Source organism: Rhinolophus ferrumequinum, chromosome 6 (genome assembly GCF_004115265.2).
Source record: "Rhinolophus ferrumequinum isolate MPI-CBG mRhiFer1 chromosome 6, mRhiFer1_v1.p, whole genome shotgun sequence".
NCBI classification, from domain to species: domain Eukaryota; kingdom Metazoa; phylum Chordata; class Mammalia; order Chiroptera; family Rhinolophidae; genus Rhinolophus; species Rhinolophus ferrumequinum.
The window spans coordinates 73,878,724-73,896,414 of record NC_046289.1 but is presented as its reverse complement, the minus strand read 5'-3'; positions in this window follow the sequence as shown (position 1 = coordinate 73,896,414).

Below are 17,691 nucleotides of genomic sequence, written 5' to 3'. Positions count from 1 at the left end.
AATGGTCACGTGTAGGACCTCTAGCCAACTGTCCCAGCTGAGTCCAGCTTTCTAGTCATCCTCGCCAATATGTCAGCCATGTGAGTGAAGCCATCTTGGACTCCTCAGATCAGCTCATTTGTCAGTTGAAAACCACAGCTTGACCTCAGTTGATGTTACGTGGAACAGAAGAATTGCCCAGCTGAGTCCTGCTTGAATTTATGACCCAGGAATTCATGAGCTCCTTGGTCATCTTGCCTCCTCCTCTTCTGTGTGTGTCAAATCTCCTATTTTGTTTATGATTATTAAGTACTTGTTATCCATTTTGTTACAAGAAAATCTTGCCGTTAACAGTATAGTAAATCTTTGCAAAACTCTTCCAGGACTCAACCAACAATTATTGGCAAAGAACACAAGTTTATTAACTTTATTGTTTTCTATTTCTTTCAACAGTTCCATAACATCATTCATAACATTTGCACATACATACTGAGTAAATTTTTTAACAGTTTTATTAAGATTTACGTACTATATACACTATACCATACCATATAAATCATACCATGTAATTAATCCATTTAAAGCATACAATTCAGAGATTTTTAGTATATTCACTGAGTTGGGCAAATATCACCACAATCAACTTTAGAACAGTTTTATCACCTCCTAAAAGGATGTACCCATTAGCAGTTACTCTCCTTTTTTCCCCAACGCCCACCCCCACGTCCAGTTTTAGGCAACCATTACTCTTTGTGGTCCTATAGATTTGCTTATTCTGGGCATTTCATTAAAATGGAATCATATAATATGCAGTCTTTTGTGACTGGCACTGTCACTTACGATTGCTGAATAATATTTCATTACATGGATATACTACATTTTATTTGTCTATTCATCAGTTGATGGACATTTGGGTTGTTTCCACTTTTTGGCTATTGTGAATAGTGCTATAAACATTTGTATACAAGTTTTTGTGGAGACTAATATTTTCGTTTGTCTTGGGTATATACCTGGGAGTGGAGTTGCTTGGCCATATGGTAACTCTGTTAAATCATTTGAGAAACTGCTAGACTGTTTTCCAAATAGGACCCAGCATTCTACAATCCTATTAGCAATGAATGAGGGTTTCGACTTCTCCATAGCTTTGCCAACACTTGTTATAATCTGTCTACTTAATTATAACCACCCTAGTGAGTATGTGGTTGTGATATTGATTTGCATTTCCCTAACGGCTAATGATGTTGAGCTTCTTTTCATGTGCTCATGAGCAATTTGTATATCTTCTTTGAAGAAATGTCTATTCAGATCGTTTGTTCATTTTTTAATTGGATTATTTGTCTTTTTATTATTGGTTGTAAAAATTATTTGTGTATTCTAGATCCAAGTCCCTTATCAGGTATAAGATTTGCAAGTATTTTTCCCAGTCTGTGGCTTGTCTCTTAACTTGCTTAATGTGTATCATTTATATCATTTAAAGCACAAAAGTTTCTAATTTTGATGAAGTCCAATTTATCTAATTTTTCTTTGGTTTTTTGTGGTTTTGGTGTCATATCTAAGAAACCATTGCTTTATACAAGATTATGAAGGACCAGCCTGGTGTCTCAGGCAGCTGGAGCTCTGTGCTCCTAACTCCGAAGGCTGCCAGTTCGATTCCCACATGGGCCAGTGGGCTCTCAACCACAAGGTTGCCAGTTCCGACTCTGACAAGGGATGGTGGGCTGCGCCCCTGCAACTGACAACGGCAACTGGACCTGGAGCTGAGCTGTGCCCTCCACAACCAAGATTGAAAGGACAACAATTTGACTTGGAAAAAGTCCTGGAAGTACACACTGTTCCCCTTCCCTAATAAAATCTTAAAAAAAAAAAAGATTATGAAAATTTATGCTTATGTTTTATACTAAGAATTTAGCTATGTCTTCAATCCATGTTGAGTTAATTTTTGTGTATGATGTGATATAGGGGTCCACCTTTATTCTTTTGCATTTTCATATCCAGTTGCCCCTGCACCATTTGTTGAAAAAACTTTTCTTTACCCATTGGATTGTCTTGCACCCTTTTGGAAAATGAATTGACCATAAATGTATGGGTTTATTTCTGGACTCTCAATTCTATTTCATTGATCTATATGTTTGTCCTTATACCAGTACCATACTATCTTAGTTACTGTACCTTTATAATAAATTTTGAAATTAGGAAGTGTGAGTCCTCCAAGATTGGCTATTCTGGATCCCTTGCATTTCCATGTGAATTGTAGGATCAGTTTGTCAGTTTCTGCAAAAAAACCAGCTGGAATTTTCAGAGGGATTGTGTTGAAGCTGTAGGTCAATTTGAAGAATACTGCCATGTTAACCATATTAAGGTTTTTAATCCATGAGCAGGAGGTGTCTATTTGTTTATGTCTTTTAAATTTTTTTTCAACAGTTTTTTCTAGTTTTCAGACCATAAGTTTTGCACTTATTTTGTTAAATTCATTCTTAAGATTTATATTCTTTTTGATGTTGTATTAGTTTTCAATGTCTGCTTTTACAAATTACCACAAACCTGGTGGCTTAAAACAACATAAATTTATTCTCTCACTGTTCGGAAGACCAGAAGTTCAAAATCACTTTCACTGGTCCGAAATCATGGTGTTGGCAAGGCTATGCTCCCTTGGAGGTTCAAGGTGATAATCCATTCCTTGCTTTTTCAAGCTGGTAGTTCCAATCTCCGCCTCCTTGGTCACACTGCTTCCTCTTCTCTGTGTGTTCAATCTTCCTCTGCCTCTGTATTATGAGGACACTTGTGATTGGGGCCTTGCATTGTGATTTTAAAGAAAGAATGGAAAAGAAGGGAGGAGGCAGAACACGTTGAAGGTGTAATCTACAGAATCATAGAAATGATATTGGGTGCCTTTCTCCTGAGCCCCTTTCCCTTTCTCATCTCTAATTCCCAGCACTTCTAGAAAGTTCTCTTTGTTACCTACTTGTCACCACAAATCTAGAATCCCCTATACAAATGAATCAGAAAAGTTCGTGTCACTTTTCCCAAGAATAACTTGTTACACTACCTATTCTTAAAATCAGATAGCACCACTTCTCCCTCTTAAAACACATTAATGGCTGCCCAGTGCCTGTAGGTTAAAGTGTTACACTTTAACCTATAAACTCCCTTAACTTGGTTCAGAAGGTCCTTCATGAGCAGCACTCACTTGCCTTCCAGACTTTTCTCTTGTCATACTTCCCCTGATTACTTCCATCCTTTCGTCACACTGAACTCATTTCATTTTCTCTCAGACCTTTGGACATGCGGATCTCTCTACTCAGCTCCTTCCTTTTTTGACCTCTTCCAGCTCACCCTTCAAGTCTCACCTTAAAAGTCATTTCCTCCAGGGAGCCTTCCCTTTCCTCCAGATTAGACAGCTTTTGCTTTGTGCTCCAGGACTTCTTCCATCATAGCACCTGGTACTTCTTCCATCATAGGACCTATCACGCTGTACTGTCACTGCCTTTCTGCTTATCTGCCCCTCACAGTCATCTGTGAGTTCCTGAAGTCAGGGCTGGGCCTGCCACATAGTTGGTGTTTGATCAGTACTGGTGGAATGAGTATTCATTCCTGGGCTTTGGTGAGGCAGGCTCCCATTAACATGGTTGGGCCCGTGAACAGTAGCTGAACAGTCAGACTGGAAGGAGCTGGGATCTGGAATGATTAGACAGGGCCCACTGACATGGGGCAGATCCTAGAGGACATTGTCATTGCAGCTGCTGGAAGGAAGTCCAGACCAGCCTGGCAGCAGATAAAAGAAGTTAGTCTATTAAAGCAGTCAGAATCAGGAAGATATTCTAACAAGAGGACACTGGAACAAGTTTGAAAAGCCAAGCAGGAAAGTGACAATAATAGTTACCACTTATTGTGCATTCACTGTGTTGGGAACTGGGTCTGTAATTTCTTTGTTTTTCATCTCTATGGAGGTATATTTGATAAATAAAAATTGCATTTATTTAAGATGTACAACATCATTTTGATATATGTATATATTGTGAAATAATACTACCTGTGATCAAAGTGATCAGGTCGTTATACTTCATCTTAGCCAAAAGGCCCAGAAGCCACATAATCAAGCTAGTTAATATATCTATCAACTCATATAGTTACCATTTCCTTCCTTCCTTCCTTCCTTCCTTCCTTCCTTCCTTCCTTCCTTCCTTCCTTCCTTCCTTCCTTCCTTCCTTTCTTTCTTTCTTTCTTTCTTTCTTTCTTTCTTTTTTGGTGAGATCAATTAAGATCTACTGTCTTAGCAAATGTCTGATACCCAATACAGCCCTGCTAACTAGTCACCATGCTGTACATCAGATCACCAGAACCTATTCATGCTTCATATCTGAAACTTTGTACCCTTTGAACAACATTTCCCTCGTCTCCCAGTCACTGGGAACCACCATTCTACTCTCTGCTTCTAAGAGTTCAACTTTTTTAGATTCTACCTATAAGTGATATCATGCAGTATTTGTCTTCCTGTGACTGGCATATTTCACTCAGCATAATGTCCTCCAGGTTCATCCATGTTGTCACAAATGACAAGAGTCCCTTCTTTTTAAAGGCTGAACAATATTTCATTATATATGTGTGTGTGTGTGTGTGTGTGTATTTTTTTTTGTTGTTGTTGTTGTTGTTTTTGTTTTTCTTTATCAATTTATCTGTCAGTGGACATTTAGGTTGTTTCCATGTCTTGACTATTGTAAACAACGTTGCAGTGAACATGGGGTGTGGATATCGCTTCAAGATAGTGATTTCGTTTCCACTGGATATGTACCAGCAGTGGGATTGCTGGATCACATGTTAGTTCTGTTTTAATTTTTTGAGGATCTTTCATACTGTTTTTCATAGTGGCTGTGCCACTTTTTTAAAAAAATAACATCATATACACCATCTTAAAGCCAAATATATGGGGTAGGCATTACCATCCACATCTGACAGGTAAGGCTCAGGTTTAATGCTGGGATTCAAAGCAAGACCTTCCAGGAAAGCCTGTGCTCTTTCCTTTACATTAGTGCTTCTCAAATTTTAAATCACCTGGATGGTCTTATTAAAATGCAGATTCTGTTTCAATACATCTGGGTTGGGGCCTGAGATTCTGCAGTTCTAACGAGTGAGTTTCCACTGACGTGGATAGATCACACTTTGCGTCACAAGACTCTGCATGATACTTCACTTTTTCTCAGAGAGGTTAAGTAACTCAGCCAGGTCATACAGCTGGTCTGTTCTAGAACCAGTGTTTTTGAACACAGGTCTATTTGATGTCAGAAGCTACTCTCTTGGTCATTAAGATATGCTGTCTCCCTCTATCGGCAGAAAACAGGGCCCCCAGCCTCCATTTGGGGATTAAAGGAAAAACCTAATCCCTGGTCAATAGTCAGGAGCCAGAAAAACTAAGAGGATTACAAAGACAGGGCGTCTGGCAGAGGGAACAAGACCAAGTCTCAGTTACCAGACTGGGGCACAGGGTGGGGCCCAAGTCTTGGGAACAAGATAGAAGCTGAGTTTCTAGAACAAGCAAGGGCACAGCAGCAAGGATAACTTGATGCTGAGACCCCAACTGTAGACAAGAGCTCAATCTATCCCTCCTGCCTGGGGCCTGAAATGGGGCCACATTTGGGAGCAGGACTGACCCTACAGGTATGACAAGACATGGGAGAGGAGAAAAAAAGTGCAGGGTGGGAGCCAGGCCACCCTTCATACCCTCCTCCCCAGAATCCTTGGCTAGGCCTTCCTAAGGCTGCCAGTATCCTCTGGGGCTGTAGGCCCCATCCCCTGCATTCTCTTTTACTTCCCTCTGTTCTCTTGATTTCAAGCCTTCCTCCACCCCAGTCCCCCACATGCACATTCCCTGTTTGCACGAAAGGACGGTTTCATTTTTCAGGCCCGTATCCTACTGACCTTGCTCTGTCAGAATCTATAATAATTGCCTTAGAATTTTTTTCTTTCCTTTTTTCCATCCTGACTTGTTCCCTTTGATTGGCCAGGACATAGGTCTCTGGGAAGTGGCAGAACTCAGAAATGCTAGTATTGACTCAGTCTGGGGGAGCGGGGGACCCATGGGAGCAGCACAGAGTAGGATGACAGTAGGGAACAGAGTATTTCAGATACTTCTGGGCTTATGCTCTCGCATCAGGAATCCAGCCATCCACGCTATACCAGCTGTCAGCTCAAGGTCTGCATCAGCGTCATCAACTATATTAGGAGCTTGGTCAGAACTTTTGATTGACTTTTAGCTAAAGGCCACTTCAGGACTTCCACAACAATGGACAGGTACAAATGTGACCGAAAGGATAAGTTACAGAGCCCCAAACCAAAAAAATGACCAGTAATTTTCCGAGCATGAAAAATGTGACAATTCAGAACTGGCTTTGCAAAACAAATGATCAGGCATCATTATGTTAGTGTTACTGTTGTGAGAGAAAACGAACGAACAAACAAACAAACAAAAACCTCTTTTTCACAACAGAGACAGATAATAGCCTCTGCTATCTTACAATAATTTCCCATGATCTGAGAGCCCACCATGTACCTACAATCGCTTCTTTCCCCAGGCAGAGTGTCTCCATCCAAATGACCCCTACTCCTGAAAGGAGAATGTCAAGGGGCAAAGAGAAGCTGAGACAGAAAGGGAGTGTTTGCCGGCATCCTCTTACGGATTCTTCCTCAACCTCTCTGATTCATTTTTCAATTCATTTTGGTTCATTTTTGAAAGCTGATTACTATTTAGCCTCTGGAGACTCTGGTAAAGGAGGCACCCTTGGAATCATTCATGACTTGAGAAGCCTCCAAAAACTACAAACATTTCATTTTTGTATATCCCAGTTAAAAAAAAAAATCCCAATATGAATTTTATACATTACATAAAAGGGTCTAGATGGGTATATTCCAGCTACTGACCATGGTTACCTTTGCAGATTGGGACTATGAATAGTAGAAGGGGCTTCATTTCTTTTGCCTTTAGAACATTCACTGTTTGAATTTTTAAAGTAATGAACATTACGTTTTTAAAACTTATTTTTAATTATAGTTAACATACATTATATTAGTTTCAGGTGCACCACATAGTGATTCAACATTTATATACCTTATAAAGTGGTCACCGCAATAAGTCTAGTAACCACCTATCAAGGTATATAATCGTTATATTATTGACTCTCTTCCCTATGCTATACATTACATCCCCGTGAGCATTGCTTTATAACTTGGGAGGAGGAAAAGAGGAGGAAGGGAGAGAGGAAGGAAGGAGAAAGAGATTTGAGAAAGAGAAGAAAAGACAGAAAGACAAAAAAGCACAGAGAGGGAGAGAGGGAGGGAAGGAGGGAAGGGGAGAGAGGGGGAGAGAGAGAGAGAGAGAGAGAGAGAGAGAGAGAGAGAGAGAGAGAGAGAGGAGCTACCTCCACCCTCTCCCTGAATAAAGTCCAGGGAATCTCATCTATGTCCCATATCCTGCAGGAACAATTGGAGCCCTCATAGGAACAGAGAACAGCAGCTGTTCACGCTCTTTGGTACATTATTCATCATGTATTTTATTTAGATTTGTCAGAGTTGAAAGAGCTCAAGATAAAAATATACATAATAAATTTTGGCCATTTAAAATTTCAAAACAATGAACAATATTTAAGGAGACTAGAGGGAGGGCAGGGGGCAAACATAAAAAGAATGTATTGGGCCAGAAAGAAACAGTAGTTTCATACCAGCCTGCTTAACAACGCTGGGGGCTGCTACTCCATGTTTGAGCTAGTATGACAGCCTTGCTTCCTTAGAGGCTGGGCCAGAAAGGTCGGCACAGAGCCTTTGTCTCCCTTATTTCCTCCAGAATGCTGACCGCATTGGCCATGGATGGGGCTGCTCGAGACCCAGCCCTTTCAGAATCCACCTCCCGCTTACCTTCCACAGAAATCTCCCTAATTGCCCTCTCCCCTTGCTGCCCTGCCATCAGTGATAGCGCCTCTGCATTCCTATATTTATACTCAAAAATTCATTTATTTTGCACATGTTAACTGTTTTCACTCTGGACCTGTGATCATGTTGGCCGTGCGTTCATTGATCTGAAACCTCTTTAAGGACAAAGAATCCTTGGACCTGCGTCTTTACCCCTCGCAGTGTCTAGGTGCTGCCTGGTCCAAAGAGGGTGCACAGTGACCTTCTCATCCCCTCCAGTCACCTCTCCACACTCTTCTCCAGTGACATTGCCAGAAAGACCATTGTTAGCAGATGACCACGCAGGCACGTCTGTCTAATTCTAGCCAAGGTCATGGGGGAAAGGACAGAGCCTGGGGAACTGTGGCCTCTTCTCTGAAAGGACGCAGAGCTAATAATAGGAGGAAAGATTAGGGAGGGATTTGAACTGCATTGTTATCTCACAGGAATGGCTTTTGAGAGCTTTTTTTCCAAGCTCTTCCAAGAGCTGCACCACTCCCTCCTCTGCCCAATGTCTGTAGGAGTGCTCACCATCTTCACTTCTCTTTCCATCTGCTCTTCTCTGTTAAAGCCCATCCGTCTTCCTCCTCCTGTCCCCCTCCCCACCTTCCTCTCCAGTCTTGCTAATTCCTCATCCCTTTTTTCTTCCTATGCTCCTGTCTCCTGCACTTATTCTTCCTACTTCTCTGCCTTGCTCTGCTTCCTCCTACCACTTTCTACAGGTCCTTCCCACTTATCCTTCTTTCCACTTATTACATCTCCCTCCTGCCACTTTGCCCCACTCCCTCTCTTCCCAGCTTTAGGAGCCAGATTTGGTTGTCAGGCTGGTGGCTTTTGTCTCCCTTTCCTAAGACATTTAGTCCCATTTCTTGTCAGCTCCTCCCTCTGCCCTGTTGCTATGCCATCCCTCACAGCTGAGCTGGACAAGCGCAAGTACCAGAGGTCAAGGTGGGCTGACAGCCTCCTCCCCTAATAACTAGCAATCATCACCACCAGACGCCAGGCATAGGGACACCTCTGAAAACAAGACCCAGGATGTGCAGCCCATGGGAGACACCTCCCCAAGCCCAACCAGAGCTATTCTTAGGAACCTAGTACCACAAAAGGGCTTTTTGCTTTGTTTCACACCACCCCCATGGAGTTGCTCTTGACAGCCAGGGTTGTAATCTCAGAGACAAGGGGCCCAGGCACGGAGAGGCTGGGCTGGAACTTGTACCCCCTGCCCTGACTTCTCAGAGCCACGAGACTCTACCCTTGGAGCAAGGTCACCTCCCCTCACAACACACATAGACACACTGTACACAGCTCTGTCACTTTCTGCAGTCTTGGACTATTCATTCCTCAGCTGAACCTTCACTCTGCCAGCCCCACTTTCTGCTCCTCTGCTGTACCTCCTGGTGTGCCCCTCTCTCCATTTCCCCACGGACTCTTTCCTGGCTCTCCCCCACCCCAACAAGCCAACTACCTCACCATCTTGCTTCCTTCCCACTCTTCCTGCTCAGAATGAGTTGGGCTCTTTTTATCTAGTATATCCAAAGCCCTTTGATAAAGGCCTTTCTTTCCTTGCTGCAGGTGGGGAAACTAAGACCCCAGCTCTGGTCCCTTCAGACACCAAGGAGCCTGACCAGCTCTCGGTCCCTAGTCCAGTCCATGGTTCTGAGGCCATCTGGCAGTCAGGCTGCCTGCTGCCCCTGAGAAGCTCCCACAAGAGAAAACAGCAGCCAGTTCCCCAGGATCCCCCATTCCAAATCAGATCCAAGGAGGTCACTTTGCACCACCATGGCTGGGAGGACCTGCATAATGTGTGCGTCTCTGTGCATTCTTAATTAGTTTCTAATATTTGTGTAGAACTTTGAGGCACGTGTAGCAAACGACTGGATTTAAAGAGCTGCACGAACCCAGGTTTGCACACCCAGCAGCAGGAACATCAGAGAAGGGTCAGCCTTCCTGCCACCTTCTCTCCTCTTTGAACACCAGCAAGAGCCCCACTCCCAGAGACAGCAGTTACCCCATGGCCCAGCTGTGGGTTGGGGCAGGGAGAGGCACCTGTACTGTCAAACCAGTAAACTTCAAAATACTGAGGCATAAGCAAGCAGAAGGAGCCAAGTCACTGGTGCTGACTGTGTTTCCAGATCACTCTCCAGGGCTACTCCCTGCCCTCCAGCACTGCGTTAGTTAGTCTTCAGAATGCAGGAGGCCAAGACCTGTCTCAGGCCAGCTGAGAGCCAAAGGATGAGGGCCAGGGCCGCCCTGACCTCTGCTCTGAGCTCCCTACATGTGTGTTGCGCTCGTGTTTGTGTATTTGTATCTGGAGATGAGGAGAGAACCGGCTGATCCTCCCATTTATAAGCGCACTTTATGGTGCTGAGCTCGACTCTCCAGGTACTCCCAAACCACCGCTCAGGCTTCCAGAAAGAGAGATGGGGATAAGAAAACAGAACCAGAACATGTAAAAGAGAATGAGGAAAAAAACAAGGGCACCTTTTATCACTCCCTCTTCATGTGTTCGGGATTGCCTGCTCTCAAAAACAAAACACACCATGTTACTTGGCTCTCTTCCCATTCTAGTTGCCATCTAATCTCTTTTGTGTCACTGCCAAGCTCCTCACAGGCACAGTGTACACCCACTGCCTCCACTTCCTGTTCACTCATCCTTTTCTTAATACCTCACTGCAGCCTGGCTCTGCCTTCCGACTCTACAGAAGGCACTTGCTCCGAGATCATTCAAGCTCCTCTTCTCTGTCTCCCTGACACGCTGTCTTTCTTTGGCCTCTGACACTACAGCCACCTGTTGTCCTTCTTGAAACACTTCTGGCTTCTAGGAAACTGCCCTTTCCTCATGCTCCTTGGCTGTCTTTGAGTCGCCTTCTTGTTCTCAGTGGGCTTCTCTTCCTACTCCCGTCTTAGTACCATGCATATCTCCTGAAGCTTTTCCTCTTCTCTCCAATCTTATGGCATCTTCCACTGTCCCCGAGGCAGTTGATCTCGTTTGCCAGCCCTATCTGCCAGTTTCATAATTCCAACTTCCTACAGAAATGCAAAACATCTTTTGTCAGCATGCGCAAGGAGAAGCACGTCTACAGCCACTGCGAGGTCTTCTGCAAAAAGGAGGAGGCCGGCAGCCCAGGGGGAGGGAGGGCCTAGCAGAGGAGGACACCAGGGACAGCAAGGTGGGGAAGTTCATGCCCAAGCTTCTGGGTATGTTCAAAAGCAAGCAGGGAAGCTCCTGGCCCACCAGCCCAGGCTGGGGTGCCACATCACTGCCACGCGCCAGGTAGAGCACCTGGCCCTCACGCCACAGCAGTTTGGAACCTGGCTGAGCACAGCCAGAGCTCAGCTCTACTTGGGACTCAACCAGTGGACACCCTGCCTCTCGCCCCTGGCCCCTCCTCCCTTGTGGCTGCAGCCCCTCACTGCCCCATGCCTTACTCCCCCAACTCCCATCTCAATTTCTGGGCCCCCGTCTCCCCTTCTTGTGCATCTACCTCCAGCATCTCTTTCGCTTCAGTTACCCTTCAAGACTTCATTCCGCTCAGGGACCCATCTCTTTTTGCCTCAGTCCCCGTTGTTTCGGGGCCTGTTTCTCAGGGCTTCTGTGTCTCAGGGCTCCCCTCTGCTCACAGCCTCCTGGCTACACCGTCTCTTTGCCGTCTCCTGGCAGCCCAATCCTCTCTCTCTGGGCTTCCCACCGCCTCAGGGCCGCTGTCTCCATCTCATCTCAGGTCACTGGGGGCTCGCTACCTACCCTGCCCATCTCCCGCTCCTGACACTTTTCTGGTGGCCCATCCTTTCACTGTGGGGAGGGGCAGAGGACCCCAGAGGGACTTACTTGACCCAGAGAACTGAAGCTGACCTGGCCACCTCTCCAGCAAGACCCCTGGTGAGGAGTAAGGGCACCAGGCTTCAGTGGTGGAAGATGTGTGGCCCCAGCCTCATGAAGGGTCCCCGCACACCCTGCCAGAAACCTTTACAGCTGAAACGGGGCTAGATGTGGAGTGTTGGACTTGGAGTAGGTGAGGGCAGAGGACTCATCCCCCTGGTCCGAGGGGTCCTGGTGCCCCAGGAGCGCGCGTGGGCCTTACCCTGCAGGTGCCCAGCTCCATCCTGTCCTGCCTTCTTTCCTCTGTCACCAATCCACAAGCTTATCTTTCTTGTATCTTTCTCACCTCCAGAGGGCAACTTTGATTTGGAATAACACATTCTGGCACCAAATACTTGGAAAGCCCCCCACCCCAGGTGCTAGAGTTGTGAAATTAGCATTTCTGCTATTTGTTCAGTTTTGTTTTGTTTTTTTAAGGATAAGAAATCCCAATCACTCGGAGTGAGAAAGGGTTTAAGAAACAAGGCCACTGAGCAAAGGCAGCAGTTCCGATTCAGGGGTCACTCTCCGGTTACCAAAGCCCCAGCCCAGGTAGGGGTGACCCCTGGGACTTTCGATCAGGTGGAAAAGGTCGTGGGAGTCCAGGTGAACTGGAGCATTTCTTGGCCTTGATGTGCTTGCTGTCAAGTGCATTTCTGCATGGCCTGGGGCTGCTTGGAGCAGGCCGGTGCAGGCCTGGGGCTTAAGGGGAGCCCTTGCGGGAAGTGGAGAGTTCCGATCACCAGAGGCCAGTGGCTGGGACTTTTGGAGCCTCCTGTCTGCATCCCCCACGTGCTGAATAAGATAGCTCCTCAAATGTGATTCTGCGCATTTTGGTACGAACAATGCAACACAAGCACAAGATAAAAATTACAAACAAGACAACAAGAAAATCACCTTCCGTCAGATGCCCCATTGTTACCTCCAACTTCCCTGACCACTTAGTCCTTCCTCCTGCCTGCCGAACAGTTGGCTTCTTTTTGGCTCTGTCCCCGTCCTTGCCAAACATCATGTAGTCATGAGTCTTCCTTCCTCATTTCCCGTGTCCATCTGTCAGCAAGGCATTTTATTTCTTCCTTAGAAATCCTTCCAGCTTTGCCCTTTTCTCCTCATGTCTGCTGGCCGTGCCTCCTTCCGACCTTGCCAGCTCTGTCCTCCTCTCTAGTCTCCTTGCCTCCAGCCTCTTCTCCCTCAAAGCCCCAATAATAACTTATGATGTCACATTGTCTGTGGTCACAGTGTCACAGTGATTGCCCCTGGTCCAGAGCTTTAGTCATGCTTCATTGCCTCCAGGATGCTGTCCATTTTGCTGGGCTGGGAAATATGGTAGTGTCGTAGAAAGTGCCGTGTAGCAAGACAGACCTGGGCGTAAATCCCAGCACCACACTTGCTGCTTGATCTTGAATAAACATCTTAGCCTCTCTGAACCCCATTGCTCAACCATAAAATGCAACTTGTAACAGGCACATGTGGGCATGAAGGGAGATGACGTCCATCAAACACCACGCGTGGTGCCCGGGAGGCACACCATGCGCGAACAGCCCTTTTTCCTCTTCTACAATATGGCCCCACCTGAAATCTCCGGACCCCTCGCGTATCCTATGGGTCCTTACTACCTCACCATACCACCCCCTGCCATGGCTTGGGGCACGCTGTGATTCTCACCACCTAGACCACACCCCCATTCCCTCCCTCCAGGCCCCAGTTTCAGGCCACCACCTTGAAACTTTTGACTGTTCCAGCCCACACTGAACTAGAGTTTCTCTGCCTCTGGGTTGCTCTGGATGTGAATCATACTGTTTAGCCCTGAACCATCCTTCCTTGGTTTCCAGTGTGTTCCTCGTGGTTTCCCGACCTGGTTGGAATGCCTGTGAGTCAGAGGTCATGGGATCCTCCTGTGGCCCCCGCAGAGCTGGGTGTATAGCAGGGTTAGCAGGGCGTCTGAGTCAGTGACTGACAACCCAGCTGGGAGATGGAAGGAAGAATGAGATAGGTTGGAAGCTGGGAGGGAGACACTCCTGGCCAGTTCATCAAACACCAGTGCTCCTTAACATTGCTCCAGCAGGTACTTCAGACCCTGTGCCATAGGCATTGGTGCAGACGTGTATGCATATGCACATATATGTGTCCTCATCTGCATTTATGGTGGGGAGACAGGCGATGGTCCCAGGAGGCCTGCTTAAGGAAGTGGGACTTCTGACAAAAGGAATGAAGTACAGAATCCCCTCTCTCCCCGGAAAGGGGGCTGCTGATTACCCAGCCTCTGGCTCCTCACTGAGCAATTACCATGCACTCCGAGTAAATCCCATGGTTTCTCCATATCCTGGGCTGATCCAGGCCTAGCAGCCACAGGATGCTGCCCATGGGGTGCCTGGGAGCAGAGCAGAGGTCCTCAGGTAGAGGAGCAGGGAAGTGTGCTGGGTCCCTAGCTGGGGCCCCAACATAGAGAAAGCAGTGTTCAGGGCTCCAGGTCTACACACCAGACTGTCCATCCAGGATGCCGTTTTCAGTTTGTCCAATTATTTCACATCACAATACCCTGGCCATTCTCCTTCCTGAGCCCCACTGCATCCTAAGTCTGGCTCCAGCCCAGGGGGGGCTGGGACGGCTGAAGGAACCTGGGTCACCCCCATCTCTGGGGGCCTCAGTTTCCTCTGCCTTCCCTCCACACTCCAACTCCCATCCCCTAGGGCCAGTGCAGCTCCACAGGCAGCACCACCCAGGATCCCTAAGATCTTAGGGAGGACACCCCCCCCCGCCCGCAAATCCAGTTGATGGTCGCCTCTAATGGCCACACAGCCTCTACCTCAGAGCCTCTGATCCTCGCAGGTGTCCTTGGCCAATGTCACCCCTCGGCCTGGGCCACTCTGGGTGGGTTTCAGCTCAGCACATTGGCCTGTCATGAGGACCAGACTGTGCAGTCAGGCCTCTGGTGCCTCTCCCAGCCTCAGGGCTGGGCTCTGAGCCTGGACTGAGCCTGTGTCCTGGTCATGATGTGTCCCAAGGGCAGCCACAACCTGGGTGGAAGAGACCACAGGATCGCTGGGTCTCTGATCCCCCGGGCCCAGACCATCCCTGGAACCCAAATGGCTTAGTGGAGCATAAGGGAGGTGTGGAGCAGAGAAGCTATGGCGGGGTAACGGCCCTACCTACCTGCAGTCGAGTCTGTGTTCCTAACGATAAAAGCTGCCACTTAGTGAGAATCCGCTGTGTGTGGGAGGCTGTGCTGGATGCTTACCTGTGCGCGCCAGTGGTCTTAACAGCCCTGGAAGAGAAATGTGACTATCCCCATGTTACAGACGACAAAACTGACTCAAAGAGTTTCTGTGACTAACTTCAACCACACAGTGAGAAAATGGAGTGAATCTTTGTGACTCACCCCAAAGCTCCCCAGGCTGCCCCTTGCATGCACTCTGAGGCCTCAAGCCCTGGATTCAGACTGGCCACACTCACAAAGCCACCCTTTGGGTGACTTATACCCCTCCAAACAATCCCTGATGGCAAGATCCACCTTCCCAAACACCTCAAACGGAACTGGGCCAGCCCCAGTCCCTGCCCCCCTCCCTTTTCCAGTTGTCCACTGTCTATTGTAAAGCAGAGACTCTGGACTTGGAAGGCGGGCGGGGTGCAGAAGGGGACAAAAGCTTTTGGAGCCAGGAGGAAGACAAAAGAATGACCAGGAGGAGCAGCTGTTTGTAAAGGGAAATCTGAGACAGGCAGAAAGCTCAGGCCATAATCCTAGGCTCATGTGGAGCCCGGGTAAGGGTGCCCCCAAGGTCAGGGAACCTAGGGGCAGGCAGATAGGAGCACGCATCCCGACTCCAGGGTGGGTCCCTTTTCTCATGTGCGCAAACTGGGGCCTCATTCCTCTTCTTGGGCCAACCTCCCTGCTTCTTTCTGCCCCTCTCCTGTTCCCGTCCCTTTGGGTTTGGGGGTCCCTTTCTGATTTCCATCTTTCTACATTGGGGTCTCCTGTAATTCGCCCTAGAGCACCCCTCGTTTCCCCATTCCTCATAGTAATTTTAGCAATTTTTCCTCTGAACTCCCGCTGGCATGTTCATAGCAAGTGGCCTCTGTTTGGGTCTGATACTTGATCAGGGTGGTGACAGAGCCCAGACAAAGCAGGCACAAGGCCGGGGAGGGGAGGGGAGAGAAGGGCCGGGGAGACAGATCACCTTCCTTCCAGTCCAGGCCTTATTTGGTCTACCTTGGTGAAGCAGCCCTCCCTCCAACCCCTCTTTATTTATAGCATTTTGCTCTGCTCTCCTTTGTCTTGTCTGCTATCACTCTGTAGGGCACGCTGTGCGATCCCCACCCACCCCCACCCAGTGGGGCCCTGGGCCCCTCTCTCCTCCCCACCAGGAATGTGCATGTGAGCAAAGACACTGACTATAAGCCCAGGCTTGGATTTCAATTCTGCAAACAGTTGGATAGAGCTGCCCAAAGGAGGGGTCTTTATTTTGGTCACCATTAGATCCTCATCGATTAGAGCAATGCCTGGTACTCAGAGGAGCCACTCAGTAAATACTTGTTGAGTGAAAGAATCAGCACAGCTGCTCCGTCTTCAGACAATAGGGTGCAGAAGGAAGACAATCATGATGGAACCAAGAGCAGGTGCCAAAGGGCTGGGGAACGAGTAGGGGTCTTTAAGGACATCAGGCCCTCTAATCTGTTTCCAGATTAGATCTCTGAGGCAGAGAGCCTAGAGGCAGGGATGTGAGTTCTATTCTGCAATGGGGAGTAGACAATAGGAACACTGTACCAGTGCCCCGCAAACCCGCCAAGAGGGAAACAAAGTATGATCGATTAATTTGTTAAAGGTAGAAAAGGCTCCCCCACGCTGCGGCCACAGAGGCTGGCCCATGGTGAAGACACTGACTTTGAAATGGCCCAGTCGTGTCCTAAGCATCCTTGGTGCCTCTCAATTGCCTGCTTCTGTGCCTGAGCCCTGGGAAATCAGGGAGGGGCAGCAGCTTTGAGCTTGGAAAGCTGGAAAGGGTGGATGAAGAGAGATGTTGCCCTTCATTGTGAGCCCTTGGGCCTAATTCCTCAGTACCTGGCAGGGCCCAGGAGGGACACGCAAAGTTTGTTTTGTGGGACATCTTAGCAGCTGGGCCCCAGCAGCTGTGTACCACAGCACTGCAGAGCTGTGGCTGCACTGGACCAGGCATCTGCATTTGTGGTCCACACCCCAGTTGCCTGCACCCCCTCCACAGATGCTCAATGCCCTCAGGCTGTGCCGTGGTTACCAAGCAGCCCCCACTGAGGCTGTCACCTGGACTTGGCCGTCCCTGCAGTGCCCACCCCACTGTTAAAGTGTACCTGCTCTACCCCCATCCCTGAGGCCTGTGGCTCTCCTTCCAAGCGGACAGGACTGCTAATCAGATGGGTTAACCCACATGCACTGAAGAGCTGCGTTTGGGAAGGAGGGGGGATTTCAAACCAAACCACGCAATGGTTGCCTGGACACGGAGCCAGTGAGGCTTGCACCCACGCCCCCCCATTGCTGGAAGAGCGTGGCATTGGCTACGGCCTGTGCTCACAGACTGAGCCCCAGCTCCCTTTCCCCACCTCCTCTGTGCTGGCTCCTGAGGTCTGCAGGAAAGGGGGAGATCTTCCCTGTGCTTCTGCTCCACCTGCCAGAATACCAGTCGCACCAGGTCTGGACAGAGACGGCCCCACAGAACACAAGAGGGTGGATGGCCAGCTGATGACTGTCTTGGTTACAGGTCTCCGTCTACAGGAGCGGTGTTATCTGTGGTTCTGAGAATGTATGGATATGGGCTAGGTGTTTAGTACCTGTGGGCAGAGCCAGGAAAAGGAGTCAGGCAAAGGTTCCAACAGGTAGGACCAGCTGGCAGCCGGGCCCGCTCTCTGTACAAAGTGGGTTCTTGCCTCCTTACACTCCCAGCTCTCCT